General features: G+C 41.3%; 1 protein-coding gene across 1 annotated transcript in view; it reads left to right on the top strand.

Moving 5' to 3' along the window:
• The window catches only part of BCKDHB (branched chain keto acid dehydrogenase E1 subunit beta), a 216,580-nt gene that overhangs the window by 14,314 nt on the left and 178,855 nt on the right, over window positions 1-23,411 (top strand). The window lies entirely within an intron of this gene.

The raw sequence follows: 23,411 nt of genomic DNA, 5'->3' as shown, positions 1-23,411 counted from the left end.
AATCATCTTCATTAAATGTATTAGTTTATTATGTCATTCAAACGTAGGAGGCTTTGATCTCTTACTACTGCCAACAATTTTGCTTCCAGTGTCTCTAGTTCAAGATTCTGCCCTACTGATCTTTGTTATAGAGTTCATCTTTTATTTCCCGTATTAGGGTTCTCCAGAGATTAGAAGCATTAGGATATATTGTATCTATGTATGTGTGTGTATATGTATGTGTATTATATATGCATCTATTTCTGTTTGTCTTTATATGTATCTCTCTATTTCTACACCTGTATCTAATGCCCACACCTATATCTATATTGAGAAAGAGAGAGATTTACTTTTTAAGGAATTGGCTCACATAATAAGGGGGCTGGCAAGTCTGAAATCTGTAGGGCAAGCCAGCAAGCTGGAAGCCCAGGCAGGGTTTCTCTGTTGCAGTTTTCAGGCCGAATTTCTTCTTGTTGGGGAAGCCTGTCTTTTTTCTCAAGGCCTTCAAATGATTGGGTGAAGGTCATCCATACTGTGAAGGGCTATCTGCTTTACTGACAGTCTAGTGATTTAAATGTTAATCACATCTAAAGAACACATTCACAGCAATATCCGCACCAGTATTTGACCAAGTAACTGGGCACCATTATCTAGCGAAGTTGACACATATGATTTACCATACCCCACTCAAAAAAATTTTACCATCCCATTATCCTTCCACATGTTTTACCTCAGCTGATCTCTGTCTTTTGCTTGGCATGGGATTGATTTCTGCCAGTTGCTTTTACTCATTTCATTTGACTCAGACTTCAAACAGAGTGCATTTTGGCGGATCCCAGCATCCTCCCTCCTGACTTGCTGTGTGAGGAATATATTTCAACTTACTGTTAGAGATGACTTTGAGGTGATTTGACTTTTTGTTTCTTCCCTCAGTCTTACCTCGAATGGAAGTCAGCAAAGTGGTTAAGTTCAAGGGGAGGAGTTGACGTCTCCCTTTCTTTTTACCTTTGCCACTGCTCTCTAAAGCTCATGGATGCAGTCGGCAGGGAGGGTCTTTCTGATTTTTTTCCCTAACTGTTGTTCCTTCTTTTCCCACTGTTCTCTGAGGTTCTGTTATACTTGAATCCAAGACATCATGGCACGTTCCACCTCGCTTACTGAGAAGGTCTCTTCTCTTTATAGCAGGTGGATTTTCTGAGAGCTGTCCCTCTGCTTTCTCCTATTTCTAACAGCTTTTCAGAGATTGAGGTATCTCAATCTCATCTATCTCACACTGTCTCAGTTCCAGCTAATTTGGATGCCTACAAACTTTAGCTCTTTAAAAAAAAAATTAAAAGCCTTTACACCTTTTATTTCAAAAGCAATGCATATGCATTAAAGAAAATTTGGAAAAAATAGAAAAGCAGAAAGGAGAAACAAAATTGTCCATACTTCTGGAGATAACCAGAGAAAACCATGGTACCCCTCTTGGTTTACACTTCTAGACCATATTTGAATATATCTGAGTATGTTTGCATATATTAAGTAATGTTTAAAACATAGAATTAGGGGTGCCTGGATAGTCGTTAAGCGTCTGCCTTCGGCTCAGGTCATGATCTCAGGGTCCTGGGATCAAGCCCCGCATTGGGCTGCCTGCTCAGCGGGACGCCTGCTTCTCCCTCTCCCACTCCCCCTGCTTGTGTTCCCTCTCTCGATGCCTCTCTCTCTGTCAAATAAATAAATAAAATCTTAAAAAACAAACAAACACAGAATTATACTTTCGTTTTCTTCTTAGGGTTTTCAGCTCTGCTAATGTTGCCCACCTATTCTTGCATGTTGTCTGCTTTATTGCCATTGGCGCCCTTTGCATATTCATCATAGTTGTTTTAAATCCCTGGTCTGGTAATTGCAGTCTCTGCCCTGTCTGGTTCTGATGCTTGCTCTGGCTCTTCAAATTGTGATTTTGCCTTTTATTGTGCCCTGTAATTTTCTCTCACTAGCTGGACATGATGCACTGGGTGAAAGGAACTGCTGTAAACAGGCCTTCAGGGATGTGGTGGTGAGGTGTATGGGGAAGGGACATATTCTGTAACCCTGTGATTAGGTCTCGGTCCTTTATTGAGTCTCTGCCTCTGGACTGTGAGCTTCACAGGTGTGTTTTCCTCTCTCTCAGGTGGGACAGGAGGCCTGGAGCTGACTGGAGTTGGACATATTCCTTCTCCCAGTTCAATTACAGTCTGACAGTAAATACCCAGCAGATTAGGCTCTGGTTAACTGGTTTCCCTTGATGTCAGGCCTTTTTAAGAAGGGAGTGCTCTGGCGTATTTCAAAATGGTTCCTTGTGCGCTTCCCCAGCTGGAAGCAAGAGGGGATTTTTCTCACGTGTTTATCGTAGGAACCTGGTGGAGCTCCTGGAGGTAAGCCTCACAAAATTGGGGAGGCCTCCTTAGGTTGGACTGGATTCCCTGGAGTTTTTAGCTCTCAGGCTTGTCCACACTGAGCCTCCAGCCATTCCTCAACCGCAGTTCAAGTTTTCCTACTCTGGCACTGGCTCTGGCAGTCATTTTTACTCCTCAGCCTCTGCTCTGCTTGCTAAGTCAAGATTGCCTGTCTTCCTCCGTCTGTCTGTCTCTTCAGCCTCCAGGAAGAAAGCAGTTTGCTGTGTGTCTTCTCCTCTCTCTTGGGTCCAGGAAGAGTTGTTGATTTTTCAGTCTGTTCAGCTTTTGACTTGGACAGAGTGGCTACTTCCAAACGCTTCACACGTGGAAGTGGAAAGCAGAGGTCGAACTTAGTCTTGTCTGCATCTGGTGTAGCTGCGCGGCTGAACAGTTTCTAACCTTCACTCTTCTGTCCTGCAGACCCCCGTGTGGTAGTGAGCTGAGTGCTTGTTGAGGCTGGCGAGGCTTCTGTTGCCTGCCCAGGGTCTCTTCCTCCCCTCTTGCTGCCCAGATTCTCCCCAGTGGTGCTCTTGTGATTGCACTCGCTCTGCCTGGGGCATTGCATCCCCTGCTGCTTACACTCTAGTGACTTGCAAATTGCTAAATCCAGTGTAGACTACCGGCTTGAGCTTCACATCTGTGTCTTTGTGTTACCACGGCTCATCGTCATCTTGGTGTTCCAGTCACTGCACACGCACCATTTCCAAACTCCAATTTTCAAATTCCGTGGAGTGCATTATCTCCACCCAGAAAACCCACAGGGCCTACTGTGAATATGCCACTAGTGATAGTGAATATGCCACTACCCTTTTGGTTACCTGAGCCAGAAACTGGGGGGATCCGAGTCTCTTCCTCTTTTCTTATTCTTCAGCCCCAGTCAAGTCCTACAAGTTCATCTTCTCAGTTTCTTTCTAAAGTGGCCTCTCCTTTCCATTCTCACTTCCCTGGTCTGCCTGCAGACCCTTAATCATCTTTGCTTGGACAGTTTCATGGCTCTTCTTAGCAATCCCCCTGCCTCCTGTCTCCACCTGGCCACCAGTGTGATCGTTCTAAAAGGCACATTTCTTGGCAGGATATAGAAAAGACTCTGAGAGCTGCCCTCTCCTACCTACCTGACCTCATTCAATTTTTTCTTTACCAGTGTTGAACTGGTAGATGTTTCCCTAAGCCTCTGCTTTTTTCCCCCAATCTCTCGTCCTTTGCACACACCATTTAGCTCTCTCTCTCTCATCTGATTTCCTGGTAAGCTCCACTTTTGCCTTCAGAAGCTTCCTCTATAAAGCTCTTCCTGACCCCCCAAACAGACCTAGGCAGTAGTTTTCCCTGCTCAGATTTTATACCTTTTACATAGTGCAGGCTGCATTGTAATTGTCTCCCTACCAGATCTCTGCACTAGACAGCTTCTCGAAGGCAATAGATGTTTAAGTCATCTGTGCACCCTGGGCTCCTAATATAGTGTCTGGCAGTACTTATGAAGTGGATGTTGTTGAGTGAACTGACCCTTCACTCTCTCACCAAGACAGTGGCCTACTACCTCAGAAAGGGGATTTCCTTATTTCCCTTTCATGATGTTTCGTTGGTCTGATTTTTTTAAAGACTTTATTTATTTATTTGACGGTGGAGAGAGAGAGAGAAGAGAGTACAAGCAGAGGGAGTGGCAGGCAGAGGGAGAAGCAGACTCCCCACTGAGCAGGGAGCCCAACGTGGGGCTCGATCCCAGGACCCTGGGATCATGACCTGAGCCAAAGGAGGACAGTAACTGAGCTAGCCAGGCGCCCCTGATTTTTTTTCTTAAAACAGCAAGAAACTCTCACTTGAAAAACTCCTCTGCCCTTTGGAAAAAGGAGGCACCTGCAGATTTAGGTCTCTATGATAGGGGACTGAGCTAATTAATCGCTAACTTATAGCTTTATTGTCAGCTGCTGTGATTTTTTTTTTTTTTTACAAGTGCTTTAGGACTACATAGTTTTGACTAATTCCAGGTTGATCAATATGAACAGTTAAATCAATTCTAATGAGATGGAGTGAGCTTCAGTCTTTAGGACTGAGGAATAAAGGAAGTGGTGAAGAGACTCTATTCAAATAGAACTTTTTCCATATTTAAAAAAATAGCATGTGTCTTAAAAATAGTTCTCTGCCCTTTTGAGTGCAGGTGAGGGATGTTTAGCTGTACAGAAACCTCTCCGTTTTGTATTTTTTTTGAAGTTAAAAGCACTTGTATTTGAAAGATTATATTGATCTAGTTGAATACATGGCATGAAATGACATAGCAGAGAGCATCCTGCAAGGAATTGGTTCACTTTCTGTGGAAGAGCTGAGTGTTGAGAGAGACTGGGGCACAGTCAGTAGGTGGCAGCCTTCACTTCGAAATGAGGCTCTCCTTGCCGGCGGTACCAACACTCTGCAAAGGCCGAGAAGCGTTTTGAATCCCATCAGAAGGGAGAATTTGAAGAATTGCTGGTTACTGACCTAATGTTGTGATGCTGAATACTACTTGATATTAAAAAGAAGGAACTGTGTAATTAGGGACCACGCTATTAAAAAAAGAAGATAGAGGGGCGCCTGGGTGGCTCAGTGGGTTAAGCCTCTGCCTTCGGCTTGGGTCATGGTATCAGGGTCCTGGGATCGATCTCCACATCGGGCTGTCTGCTCTGCAGGGAGCCTGCCCACCGCCCCTCCCCCCACCCTGCCCTGCCTGCCTCTCTTCCTACTTGTGATCTCTCTCTGTGTCAAATAAATAAAATTAAAAAAAAAAAAAGATAGAGCTCTTTTGTATTCTGGATAATCCAGATGAGTGAGAGTGAGTGTAGCCCCATAAACCACTGTTCTCCTTCCTTGTCCTTTGATGGCACAAAATAGTAAGGGTGGTTTGAACACTGAAAATAGATGGTCTAACCTCACTGACACATGCACTCCAAATACCAGCTTTAGCCTTTTTAAGCAAGGGCTCCCTTGCCCCAGAGCAACAGGTGAAACTAGGTATGTCCTAGGGAAGCCGTGGATAGGACTGGGCAATTCAGATGGTAGTTGATTTTTTTTAGGGTGTGTGATTTAATGTTGAATACCACACATTCTTTCATTTATATAATGAGACCGATTTCCACTGTTCCTTTGGAACCTGTCCTCATTATTGTCCTTCTCAGTGTGTTGTCTGGGTGTGTTTTAGTCACGTAAGACTTTTACGTCAGGTTAAGCGGTTTTTTTTTTGTTTTTTTTTGTTTTTTTTTTAAGATTTATCCATTCATTTGAGAGAGAGACAGAGAGATAGAGAGAAAGACATAGTGAGTGAGTAAGTGAGTGAGTGTGGGGAGGGGCAGAGAGAAAGAGAGAGAGAAACCCCAGCAGACTCTCTTCTAAGCTTGGAACCTGACACGGGCTCGATCCCACGATCCTGAGATCGTGACTTGAGGCAAAACCAAGAGTTGGTTCCCTAACCGACTGAGCCACCCAGGCGCCCCTCAACATATGTTTTTGTTTCACGCTCTTCTGTACTGATGTGGACATTGCTGGGCTGTGGTTCATAAGACTCTATTTTGGTCCACTTATTGGAAGAAACTTAGGTGAGAAGGAATAGCAGAGGACTTGCTGAATTAGTCTATGGGCCCAGGCATCTGCCTTTTCATGGGATTTGATATTTTTCCATTACTGTGTTCATTCCTCTATACCACAACTGCAGCCTGTCCTAGCAGCTTGGGAAAACAAATATAACCGCTTATTTGTTTTCTTATGTAAACATCATCGAAATTGTTCAACCAGGCACTTTAACACACTGGCTTCAGGAAGGAAAACTAGGGCAGGCGTGTGGAGAAGACATGTTCTCCTCTGTCATATGCCGCTATTTGGGACTTGATTTTCGGCCTCCGTGGCCTCATCAGTCAAGGAAAGGACTAGATGTTCCTCACGGGCATGTACTTTGGTATTCTTTGTGCTTGTGTCTCTTTTTAAAAAGAGGAGCACATTTGTTTTACATTTCAATTTCCTTTGCAAGTAGAGGTTTTATGAATATAACAATTGTTCTGTCATTTTAGAATCATTGGCATGTGGGGCCCTTTACTTTCACTTAAGACCTTCCTTCTCCAGGGGCTCCTGGGTGGCTCAGTCAGTTAAGCCTCTGCCTTCGGCTCAGGTCATGATCCCAGGGTCCTGGGATTGAGCCCCGCGTCGGGCTCCTTGCTTGGCGGGGAGCCTGCTTCTCCCCCTGCCTGCTGTTCCCCTGCTTGTGGTCTCTCACTCTCTCTGACAAATATATAAATAAACTATTGGAAAAAAAAGGCATTCTTTCTCCAGGATAAGTTTTAAATTTGGGGAATGCAGGCAAAATCTTTTGACAAGTTTGCTCTACTTTAATGTGAATTATGAAAATAACCTCTTCAACAGAAAAAAAATGGCCTGCTTCAGGGAAGGGGTTACTTGGGTGATCATCATCCTCTTGGGTGTAGGGTCAGGAATGTCAGTCTGTGAATGGGGGTCTGGCTTCTAGGCAGTTACAGTTAATTTCACTGAAGGAAAAGCTTGGTAAATGGCAGTTCTTGAGGGAAATGGAGTACGTGATTTATTTTCCCCACAAAGTATACACATGTATGACTTCACAGCACCTTTAATAGCAGGTCTAGGTTGTAAGATGTTTAACTGTTCTGTGAATTTGGAGTAAAAACAGGTGTTAAAATAGTGTAAACTTTTTTTTTCTAATGTGCTTATTAAAAAATATTTTAAAAGGATTGTTAGTAGCTTTAAATGTCTTTCTTTAAATTGTGCCGGTATTACGAGGCCCTTTGTCTTCTAAGACTACACATGTGGTAGAACTAGATGAGAAGAAGGGTATGTTAAATGTGTTCTTTATCTCTTTTATCCAGTTGAAGTACCCTAGAAAATGGGACGCAAATATTGTTGAGATATACTTCATTTACATTGGTTTCCCTCCTACATGCGTCGATGTTCTTTTGTGACTTTTAATTCCTGAAAGACCTTGGAGTCTACTAAAATTAGAATTGGTATAGATGGTCACTGTATTTTAATTTCTCTAAAAATTAAAATGTATAATCTTCACAGTTGGCATGTTGACCAGTGTCTCAACAAATAACATTTAAGAAAATAAGATTTAATGTATTTTGTAGGAGATGAGAGCTAGAGAGAGATTGAGGCTATATCTAGTCCAGTGATTATTGACTGGGGGTGATTTCTTACTCCTGGAGGCCGGAGTCCAGAGGCATTTCTGATGATCACAGCTGGGGGTCGCCACTGGCATGTAATGGGTAGAGGTCAGGGCAATGGATAACTGTCTTACTGTGCACAGGGACAGCCCTTTTTCACCAGAGAATTCTCTGGCTCAAAATGTTCGTAGTGCTAAGGTTGAGAACCCCGATCCAGCCTTCCACATACTCTAGAAACTGAAGTTCTGAGAGGTTCTAGATGTTACCAAGTTATCCATCGGTAAGCAGGTAAGCCAGATCCCGAGCTCAACCTCCCTAAAGACCAGTGCTGAGCTTTCTGCACTATGTTGTTTTCCCTTCTTCCTTATAAATGAACAACTCCTACAAAACATGAAAAATAGAAGGAATATAGGGGCGCTTGGGTGGCTCAGTGGGTTAAGCATCTGCCTTCAGCTCAGGTTATGATCTCAGGGTCCTAGGATCAAACCCTGAATTGGGCTCTCTGCTCAGCGGGGAGCCTGCTTCCCTCTCTCTCTCTGTCTGCCTCTCTGCCTACCTGTGATCTCTGTCTGTCAAATAAATAAAATCTTAAAAAAAAATAGAAGGAGTATGCAAGGAATTTTAGTGAACAGAGCTTAAGGGCTTTGATTATTCATGGAGTAGGAATAACCCATCAGTAACCCATATCAAAAAGTTCTTAAAAATTCTTTTTGTGATTCTTTTGTGAGCATGTTTTTCTGATTAGTGTATTAAGTTGTTCTGGGTGGCAGCTGCTGCCTTGACTGTTTTTTATTTTTCTTTAGTTGGTTAAACAATAAATGTTAAAGCTGCCAACAGGTGTTCTCTCTGACATTTTGAGCATCACGGTGTAAAGCCCTTAAGCCAGTGTTTCCCAACCTTATTTGACAATGGCAGGCTTTTAAAATGATCAAATATGAGCACCAACAGGACTTAGGAGATAGGCTTGGACTAAAATACTAGACCAGGAAAAATGGGGTTATAGGGTCATTATTGTCAGACTTATAAAATTCAGTCCTATATTTTTTAAAACATCACAGTTAAGAATTAGAAAAATGAAACTATATTGAGAACACTTTAAAGGGAGTAAAAGATCTTTCCTTTTATGCTTTCGCTATCCAGTAAGACCAAAGTCCTATATCCTTAATGTTAGGGATGATGTTGCTAAGTTAGCTTCCTAAATCAGGTGCCAAGTCTTATGTATATCCTCCTCCAGACTGGTACTTCTAACAGCGGGAAGAACACACACTTCAGTATTTAATATTTAATGAATTTGGATGCACTCGATATTTTTAATTGTTATATTTTGGACAGCTCTCTTTCTAATTTTTATGTATTGAAGCCAGTGACTTTTTTCCCTAACTTTTCATACATGCAGAATTGCTGCTTATTTGATTCAAATGTAATTTTTGAATTATGAGGCTTTTCTTTTCAGATCCCAGAAATTCTCAGGGACGGAAGGGGATCAGCAGTCTCAGGATTTTCATACACGGTTCTGATTGCCTTGTATCTGGGAATCCCTGGATTCTCCCATCCTATTTCGTTCATCTTGAGGAAACCGATCGCAGAGCCTATTACATGACACCCGAGAATGCTTTTCCGTCTCTGAAGTAGTGCGTCTGATGGTCCTGGCAGCTACGTGGCAGCTGCACGTTGACCCATGGCACTCAGATGTTGAGCTGTTACTGTCACTTAACTGAGGTCACTTACCTGTCTCAAGAGGTTTGAATCTAAGCGTGTGGGTTATTTACATAGTTATACAATCTTTACTTCAGTTCTAACTTGGAATTCCGCAGTTTAGCGACTCCAGTGTGGTTAGAAATTCACATAGCCATGAAATTCACCAGGAAAAATGATTTTCCAGTCAAATCAGGAGTAGCCAGTACAAACAGCCCCGCATGGAGGACAGCATTCATGTCATCCGACAGGTATTTGTTGACCGGAGCCTTCTATGTAAAGTCACAGAATATTGGAGCAAGTGCTTTGTTTTCTGTTCCCGTTTGGCGTAGATGAAATTTCGTGGTTGCTTTGATTGGCAGAGGGGATAAGGGATCAGTTAGGTAAAGGTTGGCAAATGTCATGTGCTAAGGAATCACTTGGGAAGCTTGTTGGACAAAAAGTTTTCAGTTTCCCATTGAGCAGCTACACCCAAAGGCAGCTTTAGCGATGAAGTGCTTGACCTTCTCCTGTGGCGCCCTGCCATCCCTCTCCCCTCGAGGCCCTCTGGCCGCCAGCCAGAAATGGTGGCATCTAGCCAACCTTAAATTAGCCAAAAGATTCTTTTTCTGTCGTTTTGGCTCCTGGACACTCAAGCATCTTTGGTAATAAGGGATTTCTCCCACTCTCGATTTCTGGGCAGGCTGCTCATTTAACCCTCATGTTTTCCTCTTCTGGTCTCTGCCAGCCGGGAGTCCAGCAGAAACAAAGACCCTAGTTTCCAAGCCAGAAACACAAACACAGCATTACAGTCTTAATCAATCAAGATCCTGTAGATGCTCAATTCGAGTATTTTGTTCTGGAAGAAGTGGAGGCTCCTTAGGACTCAAAAGGAAACTTTTAAGTCACTGTAGGAACATGTCAATTCTTAAAGGGAGGCAAGGAACATTTAGATGGCGTAAAAACCCTTTTATATCTTTTCAAGTCTAAATTGAACACTGATAGGAGAGACGTTAAAGAGAGAAGTTCCGTAGCATTATCAGCAGTTCCCTGGTCAGTCATTTGTCTGAAGAAAGCACCTTTCTCTTTTGTCAGAGATTGTGGAGTTTCTGTCCAAGGACCAGCTAGATACTTAGCTTTTGATTATTCTGTTTTAATTCTGTGATATTAATATTTTAATTCTATAAAATTGTTCTTTAATTATTTAATTATTCTACATTTAATAATTAAGGTTACAACTCTGCTCACAGTGTTTACCTCTTTGTATCAAAAAAGAGAAAAGTTAGGGGCACCTGGCTGGCTCAGTCAGAGGAGCATGTGACTCTTGATCTTGGGGTTATGGGTTCAAGACCCATGTTGGGTATAGAGGTTACTAGAAATAAAAAATAAAGAAAAAACAGTGGGGGGGGTGGAGAGGGAGGGAGGGAGGGAGAGAGAAGGAAGCAGGAAGAGAGGGGGAGGAGGGATGAGGGGAGATGAAGAGAGGGAGAGAGAAGTTAGCTATTGTGGCCACAACAATTGCACTCCTCTATCCTACCCAGTCTCTCCTGACTTCTCTCAGATACTTGTGAGCAGAATTTGAGTCAAGCAGTCTCAATAAAGCATTCTCCTTTTTCAGTTCTTGCCAAATTCCCTTCCTCTGCTCACCTATCTAGTTCACGCTGGAGCTTCTTCAGGGGTGGGGCAGAAGACCACTCACTGCTCAGCTTTAGCTCCCATTACAGTTCAGGATTTCAGCAAAGTAAAATTTAGGTAAAATTCGCTCCCAGTTTTTTTAGGCTGAGTAATCCTTAGCTCTCAGTGTCCATTTTCCTAAGGGAATGGCTGCCCAGTTGCTGCACAGGGTTTCACGGTAGCTGTAGAGTGCTACTGCTGGCGCTCCCATCCTATGTCCCGTTTCTTTCCTAGTCCTCCCCATGCACCAAGCAATTACAGGATCCGAGAACAGATGTGGCTGTCTTTGAGACTGGTGAGTAGACTCCTTTCCCTGCCAGTCCTGGACCTAACATGGCAGGAGTTCCTGGTGCAGTTGCATTTTTTCAGGTCCCTTCTACTACTAGTTGTGTCTGTGGTCTCTAGCCGAGCCTTCATTCAAAAGCAACACCTTTTCCTCTCTCCTTCAGCCAAGGGACTGGGCCCACTTGTTAGCATCTGATGTACTTTCTCCCTTCCCGATCCCATGGTGTCTGTTTCTTTTTTCTTGTGGGTCTGCTTTTGGGGGCATTTGTGGTTTGTCCCAGTTTGGCCCTGCCTGTCTTCTTCTTGCCGTCACTGTGAGTGTGGCCATAAGTGACCTGATGTGCATCTCCCCGAGAACCGCCAAAAAAAAGGCAATGAAGAGGCTCTGGGAGGCTGGCACTGTGACCTGGGGATCTGTGGCTCCTACCTTTGCTAATGTCGTGGTTTCAGGGGGACTTCAGGTGACTTTGATCTTCACAATTCCCCCAAACTATTACCTGCACACATAAAATCGAAGTACAAATAGCAGGCTAGCTATGCAAATATAAGGTTGACACAAGCCCTCTGGCTCTGTTCTCCAGCCGGAATGCTTCCCCTCGCTTCTCCGATACATTCTAGAGCCTCCGCTGCCTGGCAACTCCACTGGTTTTCTTTGTTTGGGTCAGTTTTATAGTTTCAGCAGAACTGGAAGCTTGGCTCTCCAAATTGCCCTGGGTCCGTTCAAGCCTGTGATCCGGGATTGCCAGGCCAACTGCTCACGAGTCATTAAGGATGAGGAAGGCCGCAGTGGGCCGAGGGGCACACAGCAGAGAAAGGCTGGTGTTGACTCTTAACCGTTGCCACGTTGACCAGTGTCATCCGAACTCTGTCTTGGGCTAAGGCACTTCCTTACCATGTCCTGGGGTTACTCGGGGTCTTTGCCTGAGACCCGTTTACTATGCCTTTCAAGAGCTTATTGGAGATGCCATTCCAGGAAGGTAGATGCCTTTCGGTTGTGTGTGTGCATGGGTGGGATGAGGGTCTGACTTAGGTCTCCAGACAGCAACAGCACCCTCACTTGGTGGCAGTGCTTCTCGGCCTTGCTTCTGTGTTGCTGGACTGGTCAGAAGGTCTTGCCTCAGGGGTTACAAGGTACTGCTCTGGGTGTGGCCGGGTTGGGGTTTTAAAAGGTCCTCAGGTGATTCAAATGTGCAGCCAAGCTTGAGAACTACTATTCTAGAAGGTACTAAAAATTTTAAGATGTGGGCTCTGCCTTTAGGGAAATCCTAGTATGCTTGCTGGGCCAAAGCCTAATTACCTGGTGAGTAAAATAACAGTGTAAGAATGAAATAACAAGAGAAAACAATGTAAAGACTTCGTTTCTTTGCTTTAGGCCAGAATTTAAATGATAGAGGATAAACTAAGTGGTGCACTGAGAGTTTTTATAGAAAATGGCACTGGAGACTTCTGGGAAAAGAGAAAATTGAATATAAGCTCTCTTTTGTTCCTTCCCCAAGCCCCAGTAAAATGTTAAGGGATCTTCTTTTGTAGCGGTCAAAATCCCCAAGGATGGGGTAAGTGGGACTGGAGATAACATGAACAAAATGCTAGGAAGGTACAGGGTTTGATAGGCTAGCCAAAACCGAATCTGGAGTGGGCAGTGAAGTGGCCAAGAACCAGCCCAGTTTCTACCAAAGAATTACCCAAGGGGGCTATGGTGAGTGCTGTGAAGTATGTAAACCTGGCGATTAACAGACCTGTACCCCTGGGGCTAATAATACATTATATGTTAATAAAAAATAAAAAATTATATTAAAAAAAGAAGAATTACCCAAGGGCTCAGGAATCGATAACACCAAGTACCTCTGGGAAGAGGGATGAAGAGAATGGTGCTCTAGAATGAGGCAAATTGGCTGAAAGTGTTTTTAAGAAGCCTTTAGTTCTCCGCCAGCAGGATCTCCATCCTGGAGGTTCACTCTCCGTGGAGAGGGTAGATATAAACCTACTGAGAGGGAAGGGAGGCTGGGAAATGGAGTCTCTATCCTCTGTGGATCTGTGCTCAGTAAAACTCTGGGGTGCTGTTACTGTAGAAGAAAGGGAGAATGAAGAATGGGGGATAACTACCAATCAGTACCATTCTTCCATATGTAGGCATTTGCTATATTAACATAATAATATTAATAATAATGATGAAGCTGACGACAGCAGCCAACTCTTAGAGTGCTTTTCACATGCCCAGCTCTGTTCTGGAAACTTTATATTAACTCATGCAATCCCACATTCCTATGGAATTCTATTATCCCATTTTGTAGATGTAGAAACTGAGGCACAGAGAGGCAAAATAACTTCCTCAAGATTTCACAACTAGAACCAGACCTAACCCTTCATCTTTCTGGGATGAAACCTGACACTGTGATTAAATTTCAGAAAAACCTGATTTCTGGTTAACATTGTTAAATGTATTGGTTTTGTGTTCTCTTTGGGAAAAAATGAGTATACTGACCTATGCTTGATAAATAGAAGGAAGTAGTGCTAGTTTTGTAAAACTGTATTATGTTTGTACAGATTCAAGTAACATTAAAATACAAATAATTTAACATTTGAGGTTGTTAGCTTTTTTTCTATTTCGAATTGGGTTCACATATTTTGAATACTGTTGTAGAGGTGGCGAATGATGTAATTAAACAGGTCATTTAGAAGGTGACTCTGGCCATAGCACCTGGCGCTAGCTGTAAGGCTAAAGGCAGGGACATCGCGGGTGAGGACTGGGGAGTCCAGAGGTTCTGAAACTTGAGCTTGCATCAGAATCACTTGGAAGGCTTGCCCAAGTGCAGATTCCTAGGCCCTACCCCAGAGTTTCTGGCTTAGGAGGTTTGAGGGGGGTGCTCAAGTATTTTTACTTCTGACAGCTTTCCAGATGTTGCTGCTGCCACTGGTCTGAGGATCACAGTTTGAGAATGACTGCATCTATCCGAGAGGTAATGAGAATCTAACATATGTCAGCGGGAGGGAAGATGAAATCAGGAGGGGGCAATGAAGAGTCAGGGAGAACTCCTGGGACTCGCCATTCTTTGGGAGCTGGGGCAGATGGAGAAGAAAGGATCTCGGGCAGTTGGCTGGGGTTTAACATTGAATGAAAGACAGACTTAAGAGTGTTGGTTGGGTGTGCAGCGAAGGGGCCACCGGTGACTTGCTGACCTAAAGAAAAGGAACTTTCATGGCAAAGTGAGGTCAGAAATAGATGACCAAGGCTTCGAGGAGATACGATTATCCTGTGCTAGCATCTAGAATATAGATGTCTTTAATTCTGGAATACTAGACTGTACTCTATATTATGACTTATTTTAGCTGGCCATCTGGTTTGGACCAAACTAAAGACTTCTCTCCTGTTGTACATCATGGTAGTTTCTGGCTTTCTCCCTGACCTTTTGTTTAGAAATAGATCTGACCTAAAAAAGTGTCCAGTTTATTTCAAGCGAAACTCCCCCTTTTGCTTATGTGTGTATTTTGTTTTTGATCACTGGGACATCACCATTTTCCTTGTATTTTGTTATGTATGGTGATTTTCAAGTTCTGTCTGCCTCTTGAATCCTGCTTATGGGTCCTCAAGACAACTCAGATTTAAATCTAATTTCAGACTCGTCAGGTTCTGTTGGCTTTACCTTGGGGTTTCCCTCACTACTGTCCTGAGCATAGTTTATGCGCTCGTTCCCTTTGATCTGAATGATAATCTTTGTCACAAGAGACTTTGTTCTCACTCTTCTTCCTACTCTAGTTCCTTATGTGTACATCTGCGAGTTTTCCCAGAATGTGGTTCTGATCACAATATTCTTGTTTAAAATCTTCTCTGTGTTTAATAGTCAAGTCTAGTTTTCTTAGCTTAGCATTGAAGATCTTAAATCATCTGGCTCTGGGGCGCCTGGGTGGCTCAGTATGTTAAAGCCTCTGCCTTCAGCTCGGGTCATGATCCCAGGTTCCTGGGATCGAGCCCCGCATCGGGCTCTCTGCTCAGTGGGAAGCCTGCTTCCTCCTCTCTCTCTGCCTGCCTCTCTGCCTACTTGTGATCTCTGTCTGTCAAATAAATAAAGTCTTTAAAAAAGAAAAAAAAGAAGACCCACTCTTCACTTAAAAAAAAAATCATCTGGCTCTGACTTTTCTTTCCAGTTTTAGTTTCTCTCCCTCATATTCTTGGCTGCATCTGCACTACTCACCAGTCGTACCTATGCTTCTCTGCCCTCTGCTCTTAATCTGATTTATACTTCCCAACCTAGCCCGTCTTCTTCGTAGCCTTTGTAGCCTTCACTACCCAGAAGTAATTTCTCTCAGTCAGTTCTTATCAGTTTCCATCTAGCGCTGCCTCTGTAACTCATTCTGCTTATTTTGCTCCCTATTTTATGCCTGTGATACCCATTATAGTGACATAGAAATTGGTTGAATGAATGAAAGAATGGGAAGACAGGTGTCATGACTTAGTGCAAATAAAGTGGTGAATCATTTAACTGACACATAAGAGTATTCTATACCAGTGAATGACTTTCACCAGTGAATGACTTTGACTGGAATTTTCTGTTGCTGCTGTGAGTGGGGATTTAAGGAGACTTCTTCTAAGTATGGTCTATCAACTTTGTCATCTTTTTGGATCAGAAGTCTTCTTTTAACTTACTAGTTTTTGATTGTCTGAGATATTTCAGTGAGCTGAATACTATCCTAATTTATTTATTTATTTACATTTTTAAAAAAGATTTATTTATTTATTTGACAGTGAGAGGGAGAGAGAGAGAGCACAAGCAAGGGGAGCAGCAGGCAGAGGAAGAGGGTGAAGCAGGCTCCCGCTGAGCGGGGAGCCCGATGTGGGACTCAATCCCAGGACCCTGGGATCATGACCTGAGCCGAAGGCAGATGCTTAACCAACTTAGCCACCCAGGTGCCCCCAGTACTATCCTTATTGCAAGATGTCCCTTGTCTGTTATGCTGTTATGGCAAGCTTGTGAATCATTACCTGGGTGACATGTGTGTGTATAAGTACACACGTACACACATGAATTCACACATTTTACCTGAGATTAATTATGGTGACCAACTGTGGTTTTTTTTTTTTTTTTTCCCCCACACAGGATAATTGGTGAGATGAACTAATTTCGGAGTCACTAGCCTGATTAATAATCTGGGCCAATTATTTTCTGCCTCTCAGTAAAGTCCATTGATATTTTCTGATTCTGCTTTCGTTTGCTCATTGGAGTATGCACTAGAAGAGTGCAGTATATAAGTAATTAGAGTATAGAAGTGATATAGGGTTTGTGGGTTACAACCAATTTTAGAGGAAGAAACATCTAGAATTAGCATAAGAAATTGTAATGCTATAAATTATAACAATTCTAAAATGTTTCAAATTTAGAATAGAGTGATATAATTGAATTAAAATTTTCTTCTGTTTTTTGGCTGAGGATCAATCATTTGAGACTTCTAAACAGTGTTAGTTTGGGGACCATATTAAGGACTATCATTATAATATCTGTGTTTAGCTCTGCCTGTATATGTACATTGAATTAGTTCCTGTAGCAGTGAGGCTCACAGATATTTTTAAAAGAGCTGATAGCCAATGTTTATATTCTGGTTAAAACTGGTTCTCGATTCTCTTGAGCTTTATTTTATTAATAGCTCTTGAATTTGGACTTAGAATTGGTTTAATGTCAACTTTCTCCTATTTACAAAGGGGAAAGCTCATTTATTTTTCATGCTTCTTTGTCATGTTGTTCCCTTTGCTTCTGAGAAAAGGGCATCAACCTATTTAGATAGGGAAGTTTAGGCTATTTATAAAGCTAGGCAGGTTAATTGAAATTGACAGCTTGGTAATGTCCTCCTTGGTGAATGACGCACATGGGCTTTAGATGATGTTGGCATGCTGTTTTCACTTATAGTCAGGAATCAGCTGGAGGAATTTGTGTGCTTTGAGCTTCTGTGTTGACGTAGGTATTGAGTACAGATATGTTTTAGGAAACATCTCATTTCCATATAAATGAAGGAAGACTAAAAAAAAAAAAATTAGATGGCTTGCCCTTAAATTCCAGCTGTTATCACAAGGATGACGAAAATATTTCTTTTGACTTTCTGGAAAAACAGCTTTGGTTGTATTCAAGCGAAGTGAAGTTATTGCAGGTTTATTCAGAAATACTGCTTGTATTCATTTTTAGGAATCTTTCTTCAGCCATGTGTACATAGATTTGAAAAACTATATTTTTTGTGTGCATTTCTGTAAACTCCAGGTTTAATCTCTTCAATTTTAGAGAGCTTTACTTAAGAAATTTGTAGTCACATTAATAACCTTGTTAATGTGATTTTAATAAAAGGTAGAGGAGCTACAATGTTCATCTCTCTTATATGACAAAAACTGTGGGTTTTGGGGTTTTTTTGTTGTTGTTGTTGTTTTGAGAGCATAAATGATTCACTAAAGATCTTATCTAAGTGGTGGCATTGACACTTTGTTCATCTTAAATAATTTCGCTCCAATGTTCCATATTTCTAGTAGTCTCTAATCTGATAATTGCTAATAGTAATTTAATTTCTTGGCAAACAAAAGAAGATCCAATTTTCAAGCACCAAAACCATTTTTATTTTACCCTTGAAGAGTTCTTTGTTAGTCATTAAAATGTAAAAATCTCTTTAAAGTTGATGCATGACTTCAGGAGCATAATAAGCAGGAAATGTTGAATGCAGTTGAGATTTTTTTTTAATAACTCATCATAATTAAGATCACTTGAACTATGAAATTGATATAGTCAATTGGATATGCAGTTGGATCTGGACTGGTGTGAGGACTTTCTCTAAATTTCCTTGGTATGTACTTATCTATTTTTTTTTGAGATTTTATTTATGTATTTTTTTTTTAAAGATTTTTATTTATTTGACACACAGATCACAAGTAGTCAGAGAGGCAGGCAGAGAGAGAGAGAGGAGGAAGCAGGCTCCCCGCTGAGAAGAGAGCCCGATGTGGGGCTCGATCCCAGGACCCTGAGACCATGACCTGAGCCGAAGGCAGAGGCTTTAACCCACTGAGCCACCCAGGTGCCCCTTTTTATGTATTTATTTGACAGAGAGAGAGATCACAAGTAGGCAGAGAGGCAGGCAAAGAGAGAGGGGGAAGGAGGCTCCCTGCTGAGGAGAGAGCCCGATGCAGGGATCGATCTCAGGACCCTAAGATCATGACCTGAGCTGAAGGCAGAAGCTTAACCCCCTAAGCCACCCAGGCACCCCCTTTGGTATGTATTTAATTGCTTCCCTTCCCCTTTACCCTAAGAGTGGATAGTATAAAAACTGCTTGCCACTTAACATCTTAGCTTTATGCACAGTTTGGAGATGGTATACTATTTCTGGATAGAAGCATGTATATATTTATACAGAGTAGCCTTGCTATCTTGCTATGCAATTACTGACTCAGAGTTTGAAGCAGCCCTTTCAAAAGTTCTTCTTAAATTCTCAGTTGTTTTCTTGATAATTTTTTTGAAATTAACGCAGTCATTTTTATTACTATTAAAGTAGTAATACAGTTAACATAAAGCTTTTACCTGAAGTCAAATACTCTATAAGAAATAACACATTTTTTTATTACTAAGATATAGTTTTATATTCTAACAGTGTTGATAGAGTAGTTGTTAGGCCTTTTTTTTTTAATTAAAATTTTAGAAAAATTTTCTTTCCTTTTTTTTTTAAGATTATTTATTTATTTATTTGACAGAGATCACAAGTAGGCAGAGAGGCAGGCAGAGAGAGAGGGGGAAGCAGGCTCCCCGCTGTGCAGAGAGCCTGATGCAGGGCTCGATTCCAGGACCCTGGGACCATGACCTGAGTTGAAGGCAGAGGCTTTAACTCACTGAGCCACCCAGGCGCCCTAAAATTTTATTTGTTTTCAGTGTTGCAGAATTCATTGTTTATGCACCACACTCAGTGCTCCAGGCAATACATGCCCTCCATAATACCCACCACGAGGCTCACCCAACCCGCCACCCCCCTCCCCTCCAAAACCCTCAGTTTGTTTCTCAGAGTCCACAGTCTCTCATGGTTTGTCTCCCCCCTCCGAATTCCCCCAGCTCCCTTCCTCTCTGGATAATTTTTTAATTGCCGTTTTCTTTTAGAGGTATTTTTTTCTTTTACTTCATTGTTAGAAATTAGGTCATGTAATGTGAAGGCTTAACCCAACTATCTTACTTGCTTTAGCTTTTTGGAGAAACATTTGAGGGAATTTTCGGAATTGCTCATAAAGACTTATTACGTTCAGATTAAATGTTCAAAATTATTTTGCATCTGTGGCTGTTGTGCCAGATAATTATGGTCTCATTTGCTATATGTTAACCTTTGAGTTGAGTAGTAGTGCCAGTTTAGGAAATAAATCTCTCTAGTAGAATGGCACAAACCTTATAAGTACCAGGGCTGCCAGTTAATGGCTGTTGTCCTTGGGCAAGTCACATAAATCAAGACTCAGTTTCTTCATTTGAAGAATGTGGGGCGGATGGGCGGTTATTCAGTGGGGCTAGGGTTTTGCAATTCTGTAATTTGTTGTTCTGCTTGGATACCCAACCATAACTTACCATAACTTACCATAACATGGTAAGTTACCCAACCATAACTTACATGGTCATGACATTATCTCCTGGATTCTCTACCTAGTTTTTCTTTTCTTATTTAAAAAATATTTAAAAAATATACTTTTATCCCTTGTGAAATTTCTTATAGGTATAACTTACAGGTATAACTTGTGAAATTTCTTATAGGTATAACTGAATTTTCTCCTGATAGATACAATATGGTAGTGTCCATATATTTTCTTTAATTTAGGAATCTTTGTTTATTTTATTTATTTCTTTATTTCTTTATTTATTCATTTGAGAGAGAGAGAGAGAGAGAGAGAGAGAGAATGAGTAGGGGGAGGGGCAGAGGAAGACTCCCCAGTGAGCCAGGAGCGGAAGCCATGGTGCTCCATTCCAGGGACTCCAGGGTCTTGACCTGAGCCAAAGGCAGACGCTTAACTTAACTGAGCCACCCAGGTTCCCCAAAGAATCTTTGTTTAAATGAAAGATGAATTTACCCCATGTAACTTCTTTCCAGTTCACCATGCAAAGTTAAAAAAAAACAAAAACAAAAACAAAATCACAAAACTCTTGGTTACCAATAATGTTTCTAAACAATTGCCACAGTCTCCTTGTGTAATTTATTTCAAAAATACATTGTTCAATTTATTTCCAAGTAGATTTTTTTTCCCTAAAATGGAACAGTGGAGTTGATTATTTGGTATTGTTCTTTTCCTAGGATATTGTTTCTCTAACTGCTGTTAGCTAACTCTGTGTGTCTGTGGGTATTCTGGGAGTTTTCATATCTTCAGTGAGATTTAACATTTTGGGGGGTTTATTATCAGTGCTAATCTTTTTAAGAAACCCAGATTTTGGGTCATCCAGACACCCGCCATATAACCAAGTGTTACCATGTAATAAGATCGGTGTTTGTGTTTTTGTGTTTGTGCTACGTAAGGGGTGACTGCTTCGGGTGTCTGAAGTATATGAAGCTTTCACTTGAGACTCACATAACACACAGTGAAAGGGTTATCCCTGCATGCCCCACCCAAAGGTTGCGGATATCCTGTGTTACAGCAGCAATTTAGTGATAATATAATTAAGTTAGAGTCAGGTGAATTTCAGAGTCCATTTTGTAATGTAGCACCTTTCAACAGTTCACTAGCAGTAAGTTTATCAGTAATTACACAACGAAGAACTTTCTTTACCTGATTCCAGCAGTAATTGAATAGCTACACATTTAATGCAGATTTTGATAGGGTTGTGGTACCAACTTTATCTTGAAGCAATTATTTGGAATTATCATTCAAGGAATGCTTCTGGGAGGTTTTATTTAGTAAGTCTGATTATCCTCACCTAGTAAAGAAAGCCATAAAGTCATATATGCTATTTTTTAGGGTGAATTTAAATGAAAATCCATTAGAATGATTAAAGTAAAAAAAAAAAAAAGGCCTATAGCTCCATTGGTGCTCTCATTTTAGCAGGAAACCATGGTTTGTTACACGTATTTCTGCTGTTAATCGCAGTTGAATTGGTTATGTTGTTATTTTTGCATTTATACATTTGTTTTACCTTTGTGTTATTAGGGCAATAAATACTAAGTTTCATTTTGTATGTATTATGATAACAGAATAATACTGATTAAAGTTGGCATGAGGAGTACAAGAGAATAGTTTTCTTTTAACCAAGTTGTCCATCTAGTAGTGGTTTGAAAAGCCTTGGCCTATGGTATTGGCCATTGTTGTATCGCAATCACTGTGGCTCACCTTCAACCAGATGTTCCTTCCCTCTGTTGGTCTCGATGAGTTGCTTAAAATGAACTCTTTTCCTTTTCTGTCATTTCTAAAACTGATTTCTCTATGATATGGCCACCTAGAGTATAGCTGTGAGGTAAATAAGCCATTAATTTTGTGTGTGGGTAGTTAGATTTTTAAGATATTATGATCTATCTGATTTTATAATTTCCCCTGACTTGAGGTATCCTCTTACTTTAATATTATTTTGATTACTTTTTCATTTAGCCATCCACTTAACACATATTTTTAAAATGTTATTATGTGCCAAGAACTAGGTACTAGAGATAGTGGAACATAATTCTCATTTTTGTGCTTGTGTGAGTGTGTAGTTTCTCTTTGTGGTCATGTTTTTCTATGATATATTAAAAGAATTTCATGTATATGTTACTTAGTATGTATCTATTTCGACCAGACTTCTTTTTGCCTTGCTGTCATATCTACATGCCTTGAGTACTTGTGGGACATGACCACATCCTGATTACCACAGACTTAAATGCCTTTTCAACCCAAGATGATGGGTCTTTTAAGTCTATTCATTCAGGTAATGCTATTGAAGGACTATTAAATTCACGACATTGTGCTAGATGCTTTTGAGTGTTTAAAGATTTTACTTATTTATTTGGCAGACAGAGATCACAAGTAGGCAGAGAGGCAGGCAGAGAGAGAGGAAGGGAAGCTCCCTGCTGAGCAGGGAGCCCGATGTGGGGCTCTATCCCAGGACCCTGTGATCATAACCTGAGCCGAAGGCAGAGGCTTTAGTCCACTGAGCCACTCAGGCACCCCAACTATTGAGTGTTTAAAGATAAATCAAACCGTCTGTGTTCTCAGGAAAGGAGTTTACTAATTTTAATCTAGTCATTGAATCCTTGGAACTGATTGCTGGACCTGTGGATATTTTTGAATCTGCACCCAGAATTTCAGACTTCTTGATAACAGGGATTTTTGTATTTCATTCCTCCATTTGTTCATTTGGTAAAGATTTACTAAGCACATGGATTTGTTCCTGGTTGACTTCTGTCTTTAACTTTCTTCTCATCCATATTAATGACCCAGATTTCTATGCCAAGTGTTTTCTGAGAAATACAGGTGGGATCTATTCCAAGCCTCACAAGCAACTCTTTCTATCTATTGTTGCCCAGAGACATTTGGAGAATATTGTAAGGTGATTGTAGATATAGGTAAACTTCCTAAATCTGGAAAGCTTAGAACCTGGATTCTTCTGGAGCCATAAATAGAATGCTACTTTCAAGTAAAAGCAGGATTGGGCAGAAGGAGATGTCCAGAAGTGATATAGATCCTAGGACCACTGTGGCCAACCCTGGAGGTGTTGGGATTTCTGGAGTCATATTGACCCTTTGCGTTGTCCCTAATTGTACAGAAATGACCAGACCTTTTTACCCTCACACTGATCAATCATTGGATAGTGGCCGTCACACATGAGCTTAAGCTACAAGTTCATTACAGTTGAAAGTTCATTATAGTCCCTAGAAGGGGCTGACTGCTGGTGTCTGTTTGCCCAGAGCATTCTCAGCAAGCAGGACAACAGGTTCTCCACACATAGGGGTCTGGGCTGAGGGCATCACGGTGCCCACCGTAGGGAGTAAACTGTGAGCATTATCTTGATGGTAGAATGGCTTATTCAATTCACTTTATTTTCCAGCTCTGAAACATGAATATCCTGATTTAGGATGCTAATATACGGTAAATTAGTTATGGCTAAGCTGAACACTTGGCTTCATATTTCCCTTATTACTTTTTATCTAGGTGTTAATATTATTTAACTCTAATAATAGTGACTATATGTCTTGGTTTATTCAGAACAGCTGTTTTTCTGGGACTACACAGTTTAGGCCTGTGGAGATCAATAACATCTGTTAATTATTCTTAGTATCCTTA

This window comes from Martes martes (genome assembly GCF_963455335.1).
Source record: "Martes martes genome assembly, chromosome: 6".
NCBI classification, from domain to species: domain Eukaryota; kingdom Metazoa; phylum Chordata; class Mammalia; order Carnivora; family Mustelidae; genus Martes; species Martes martes.
This window is presented reverse-complemented; position numbering and strand designations above follow the sequence as displayed.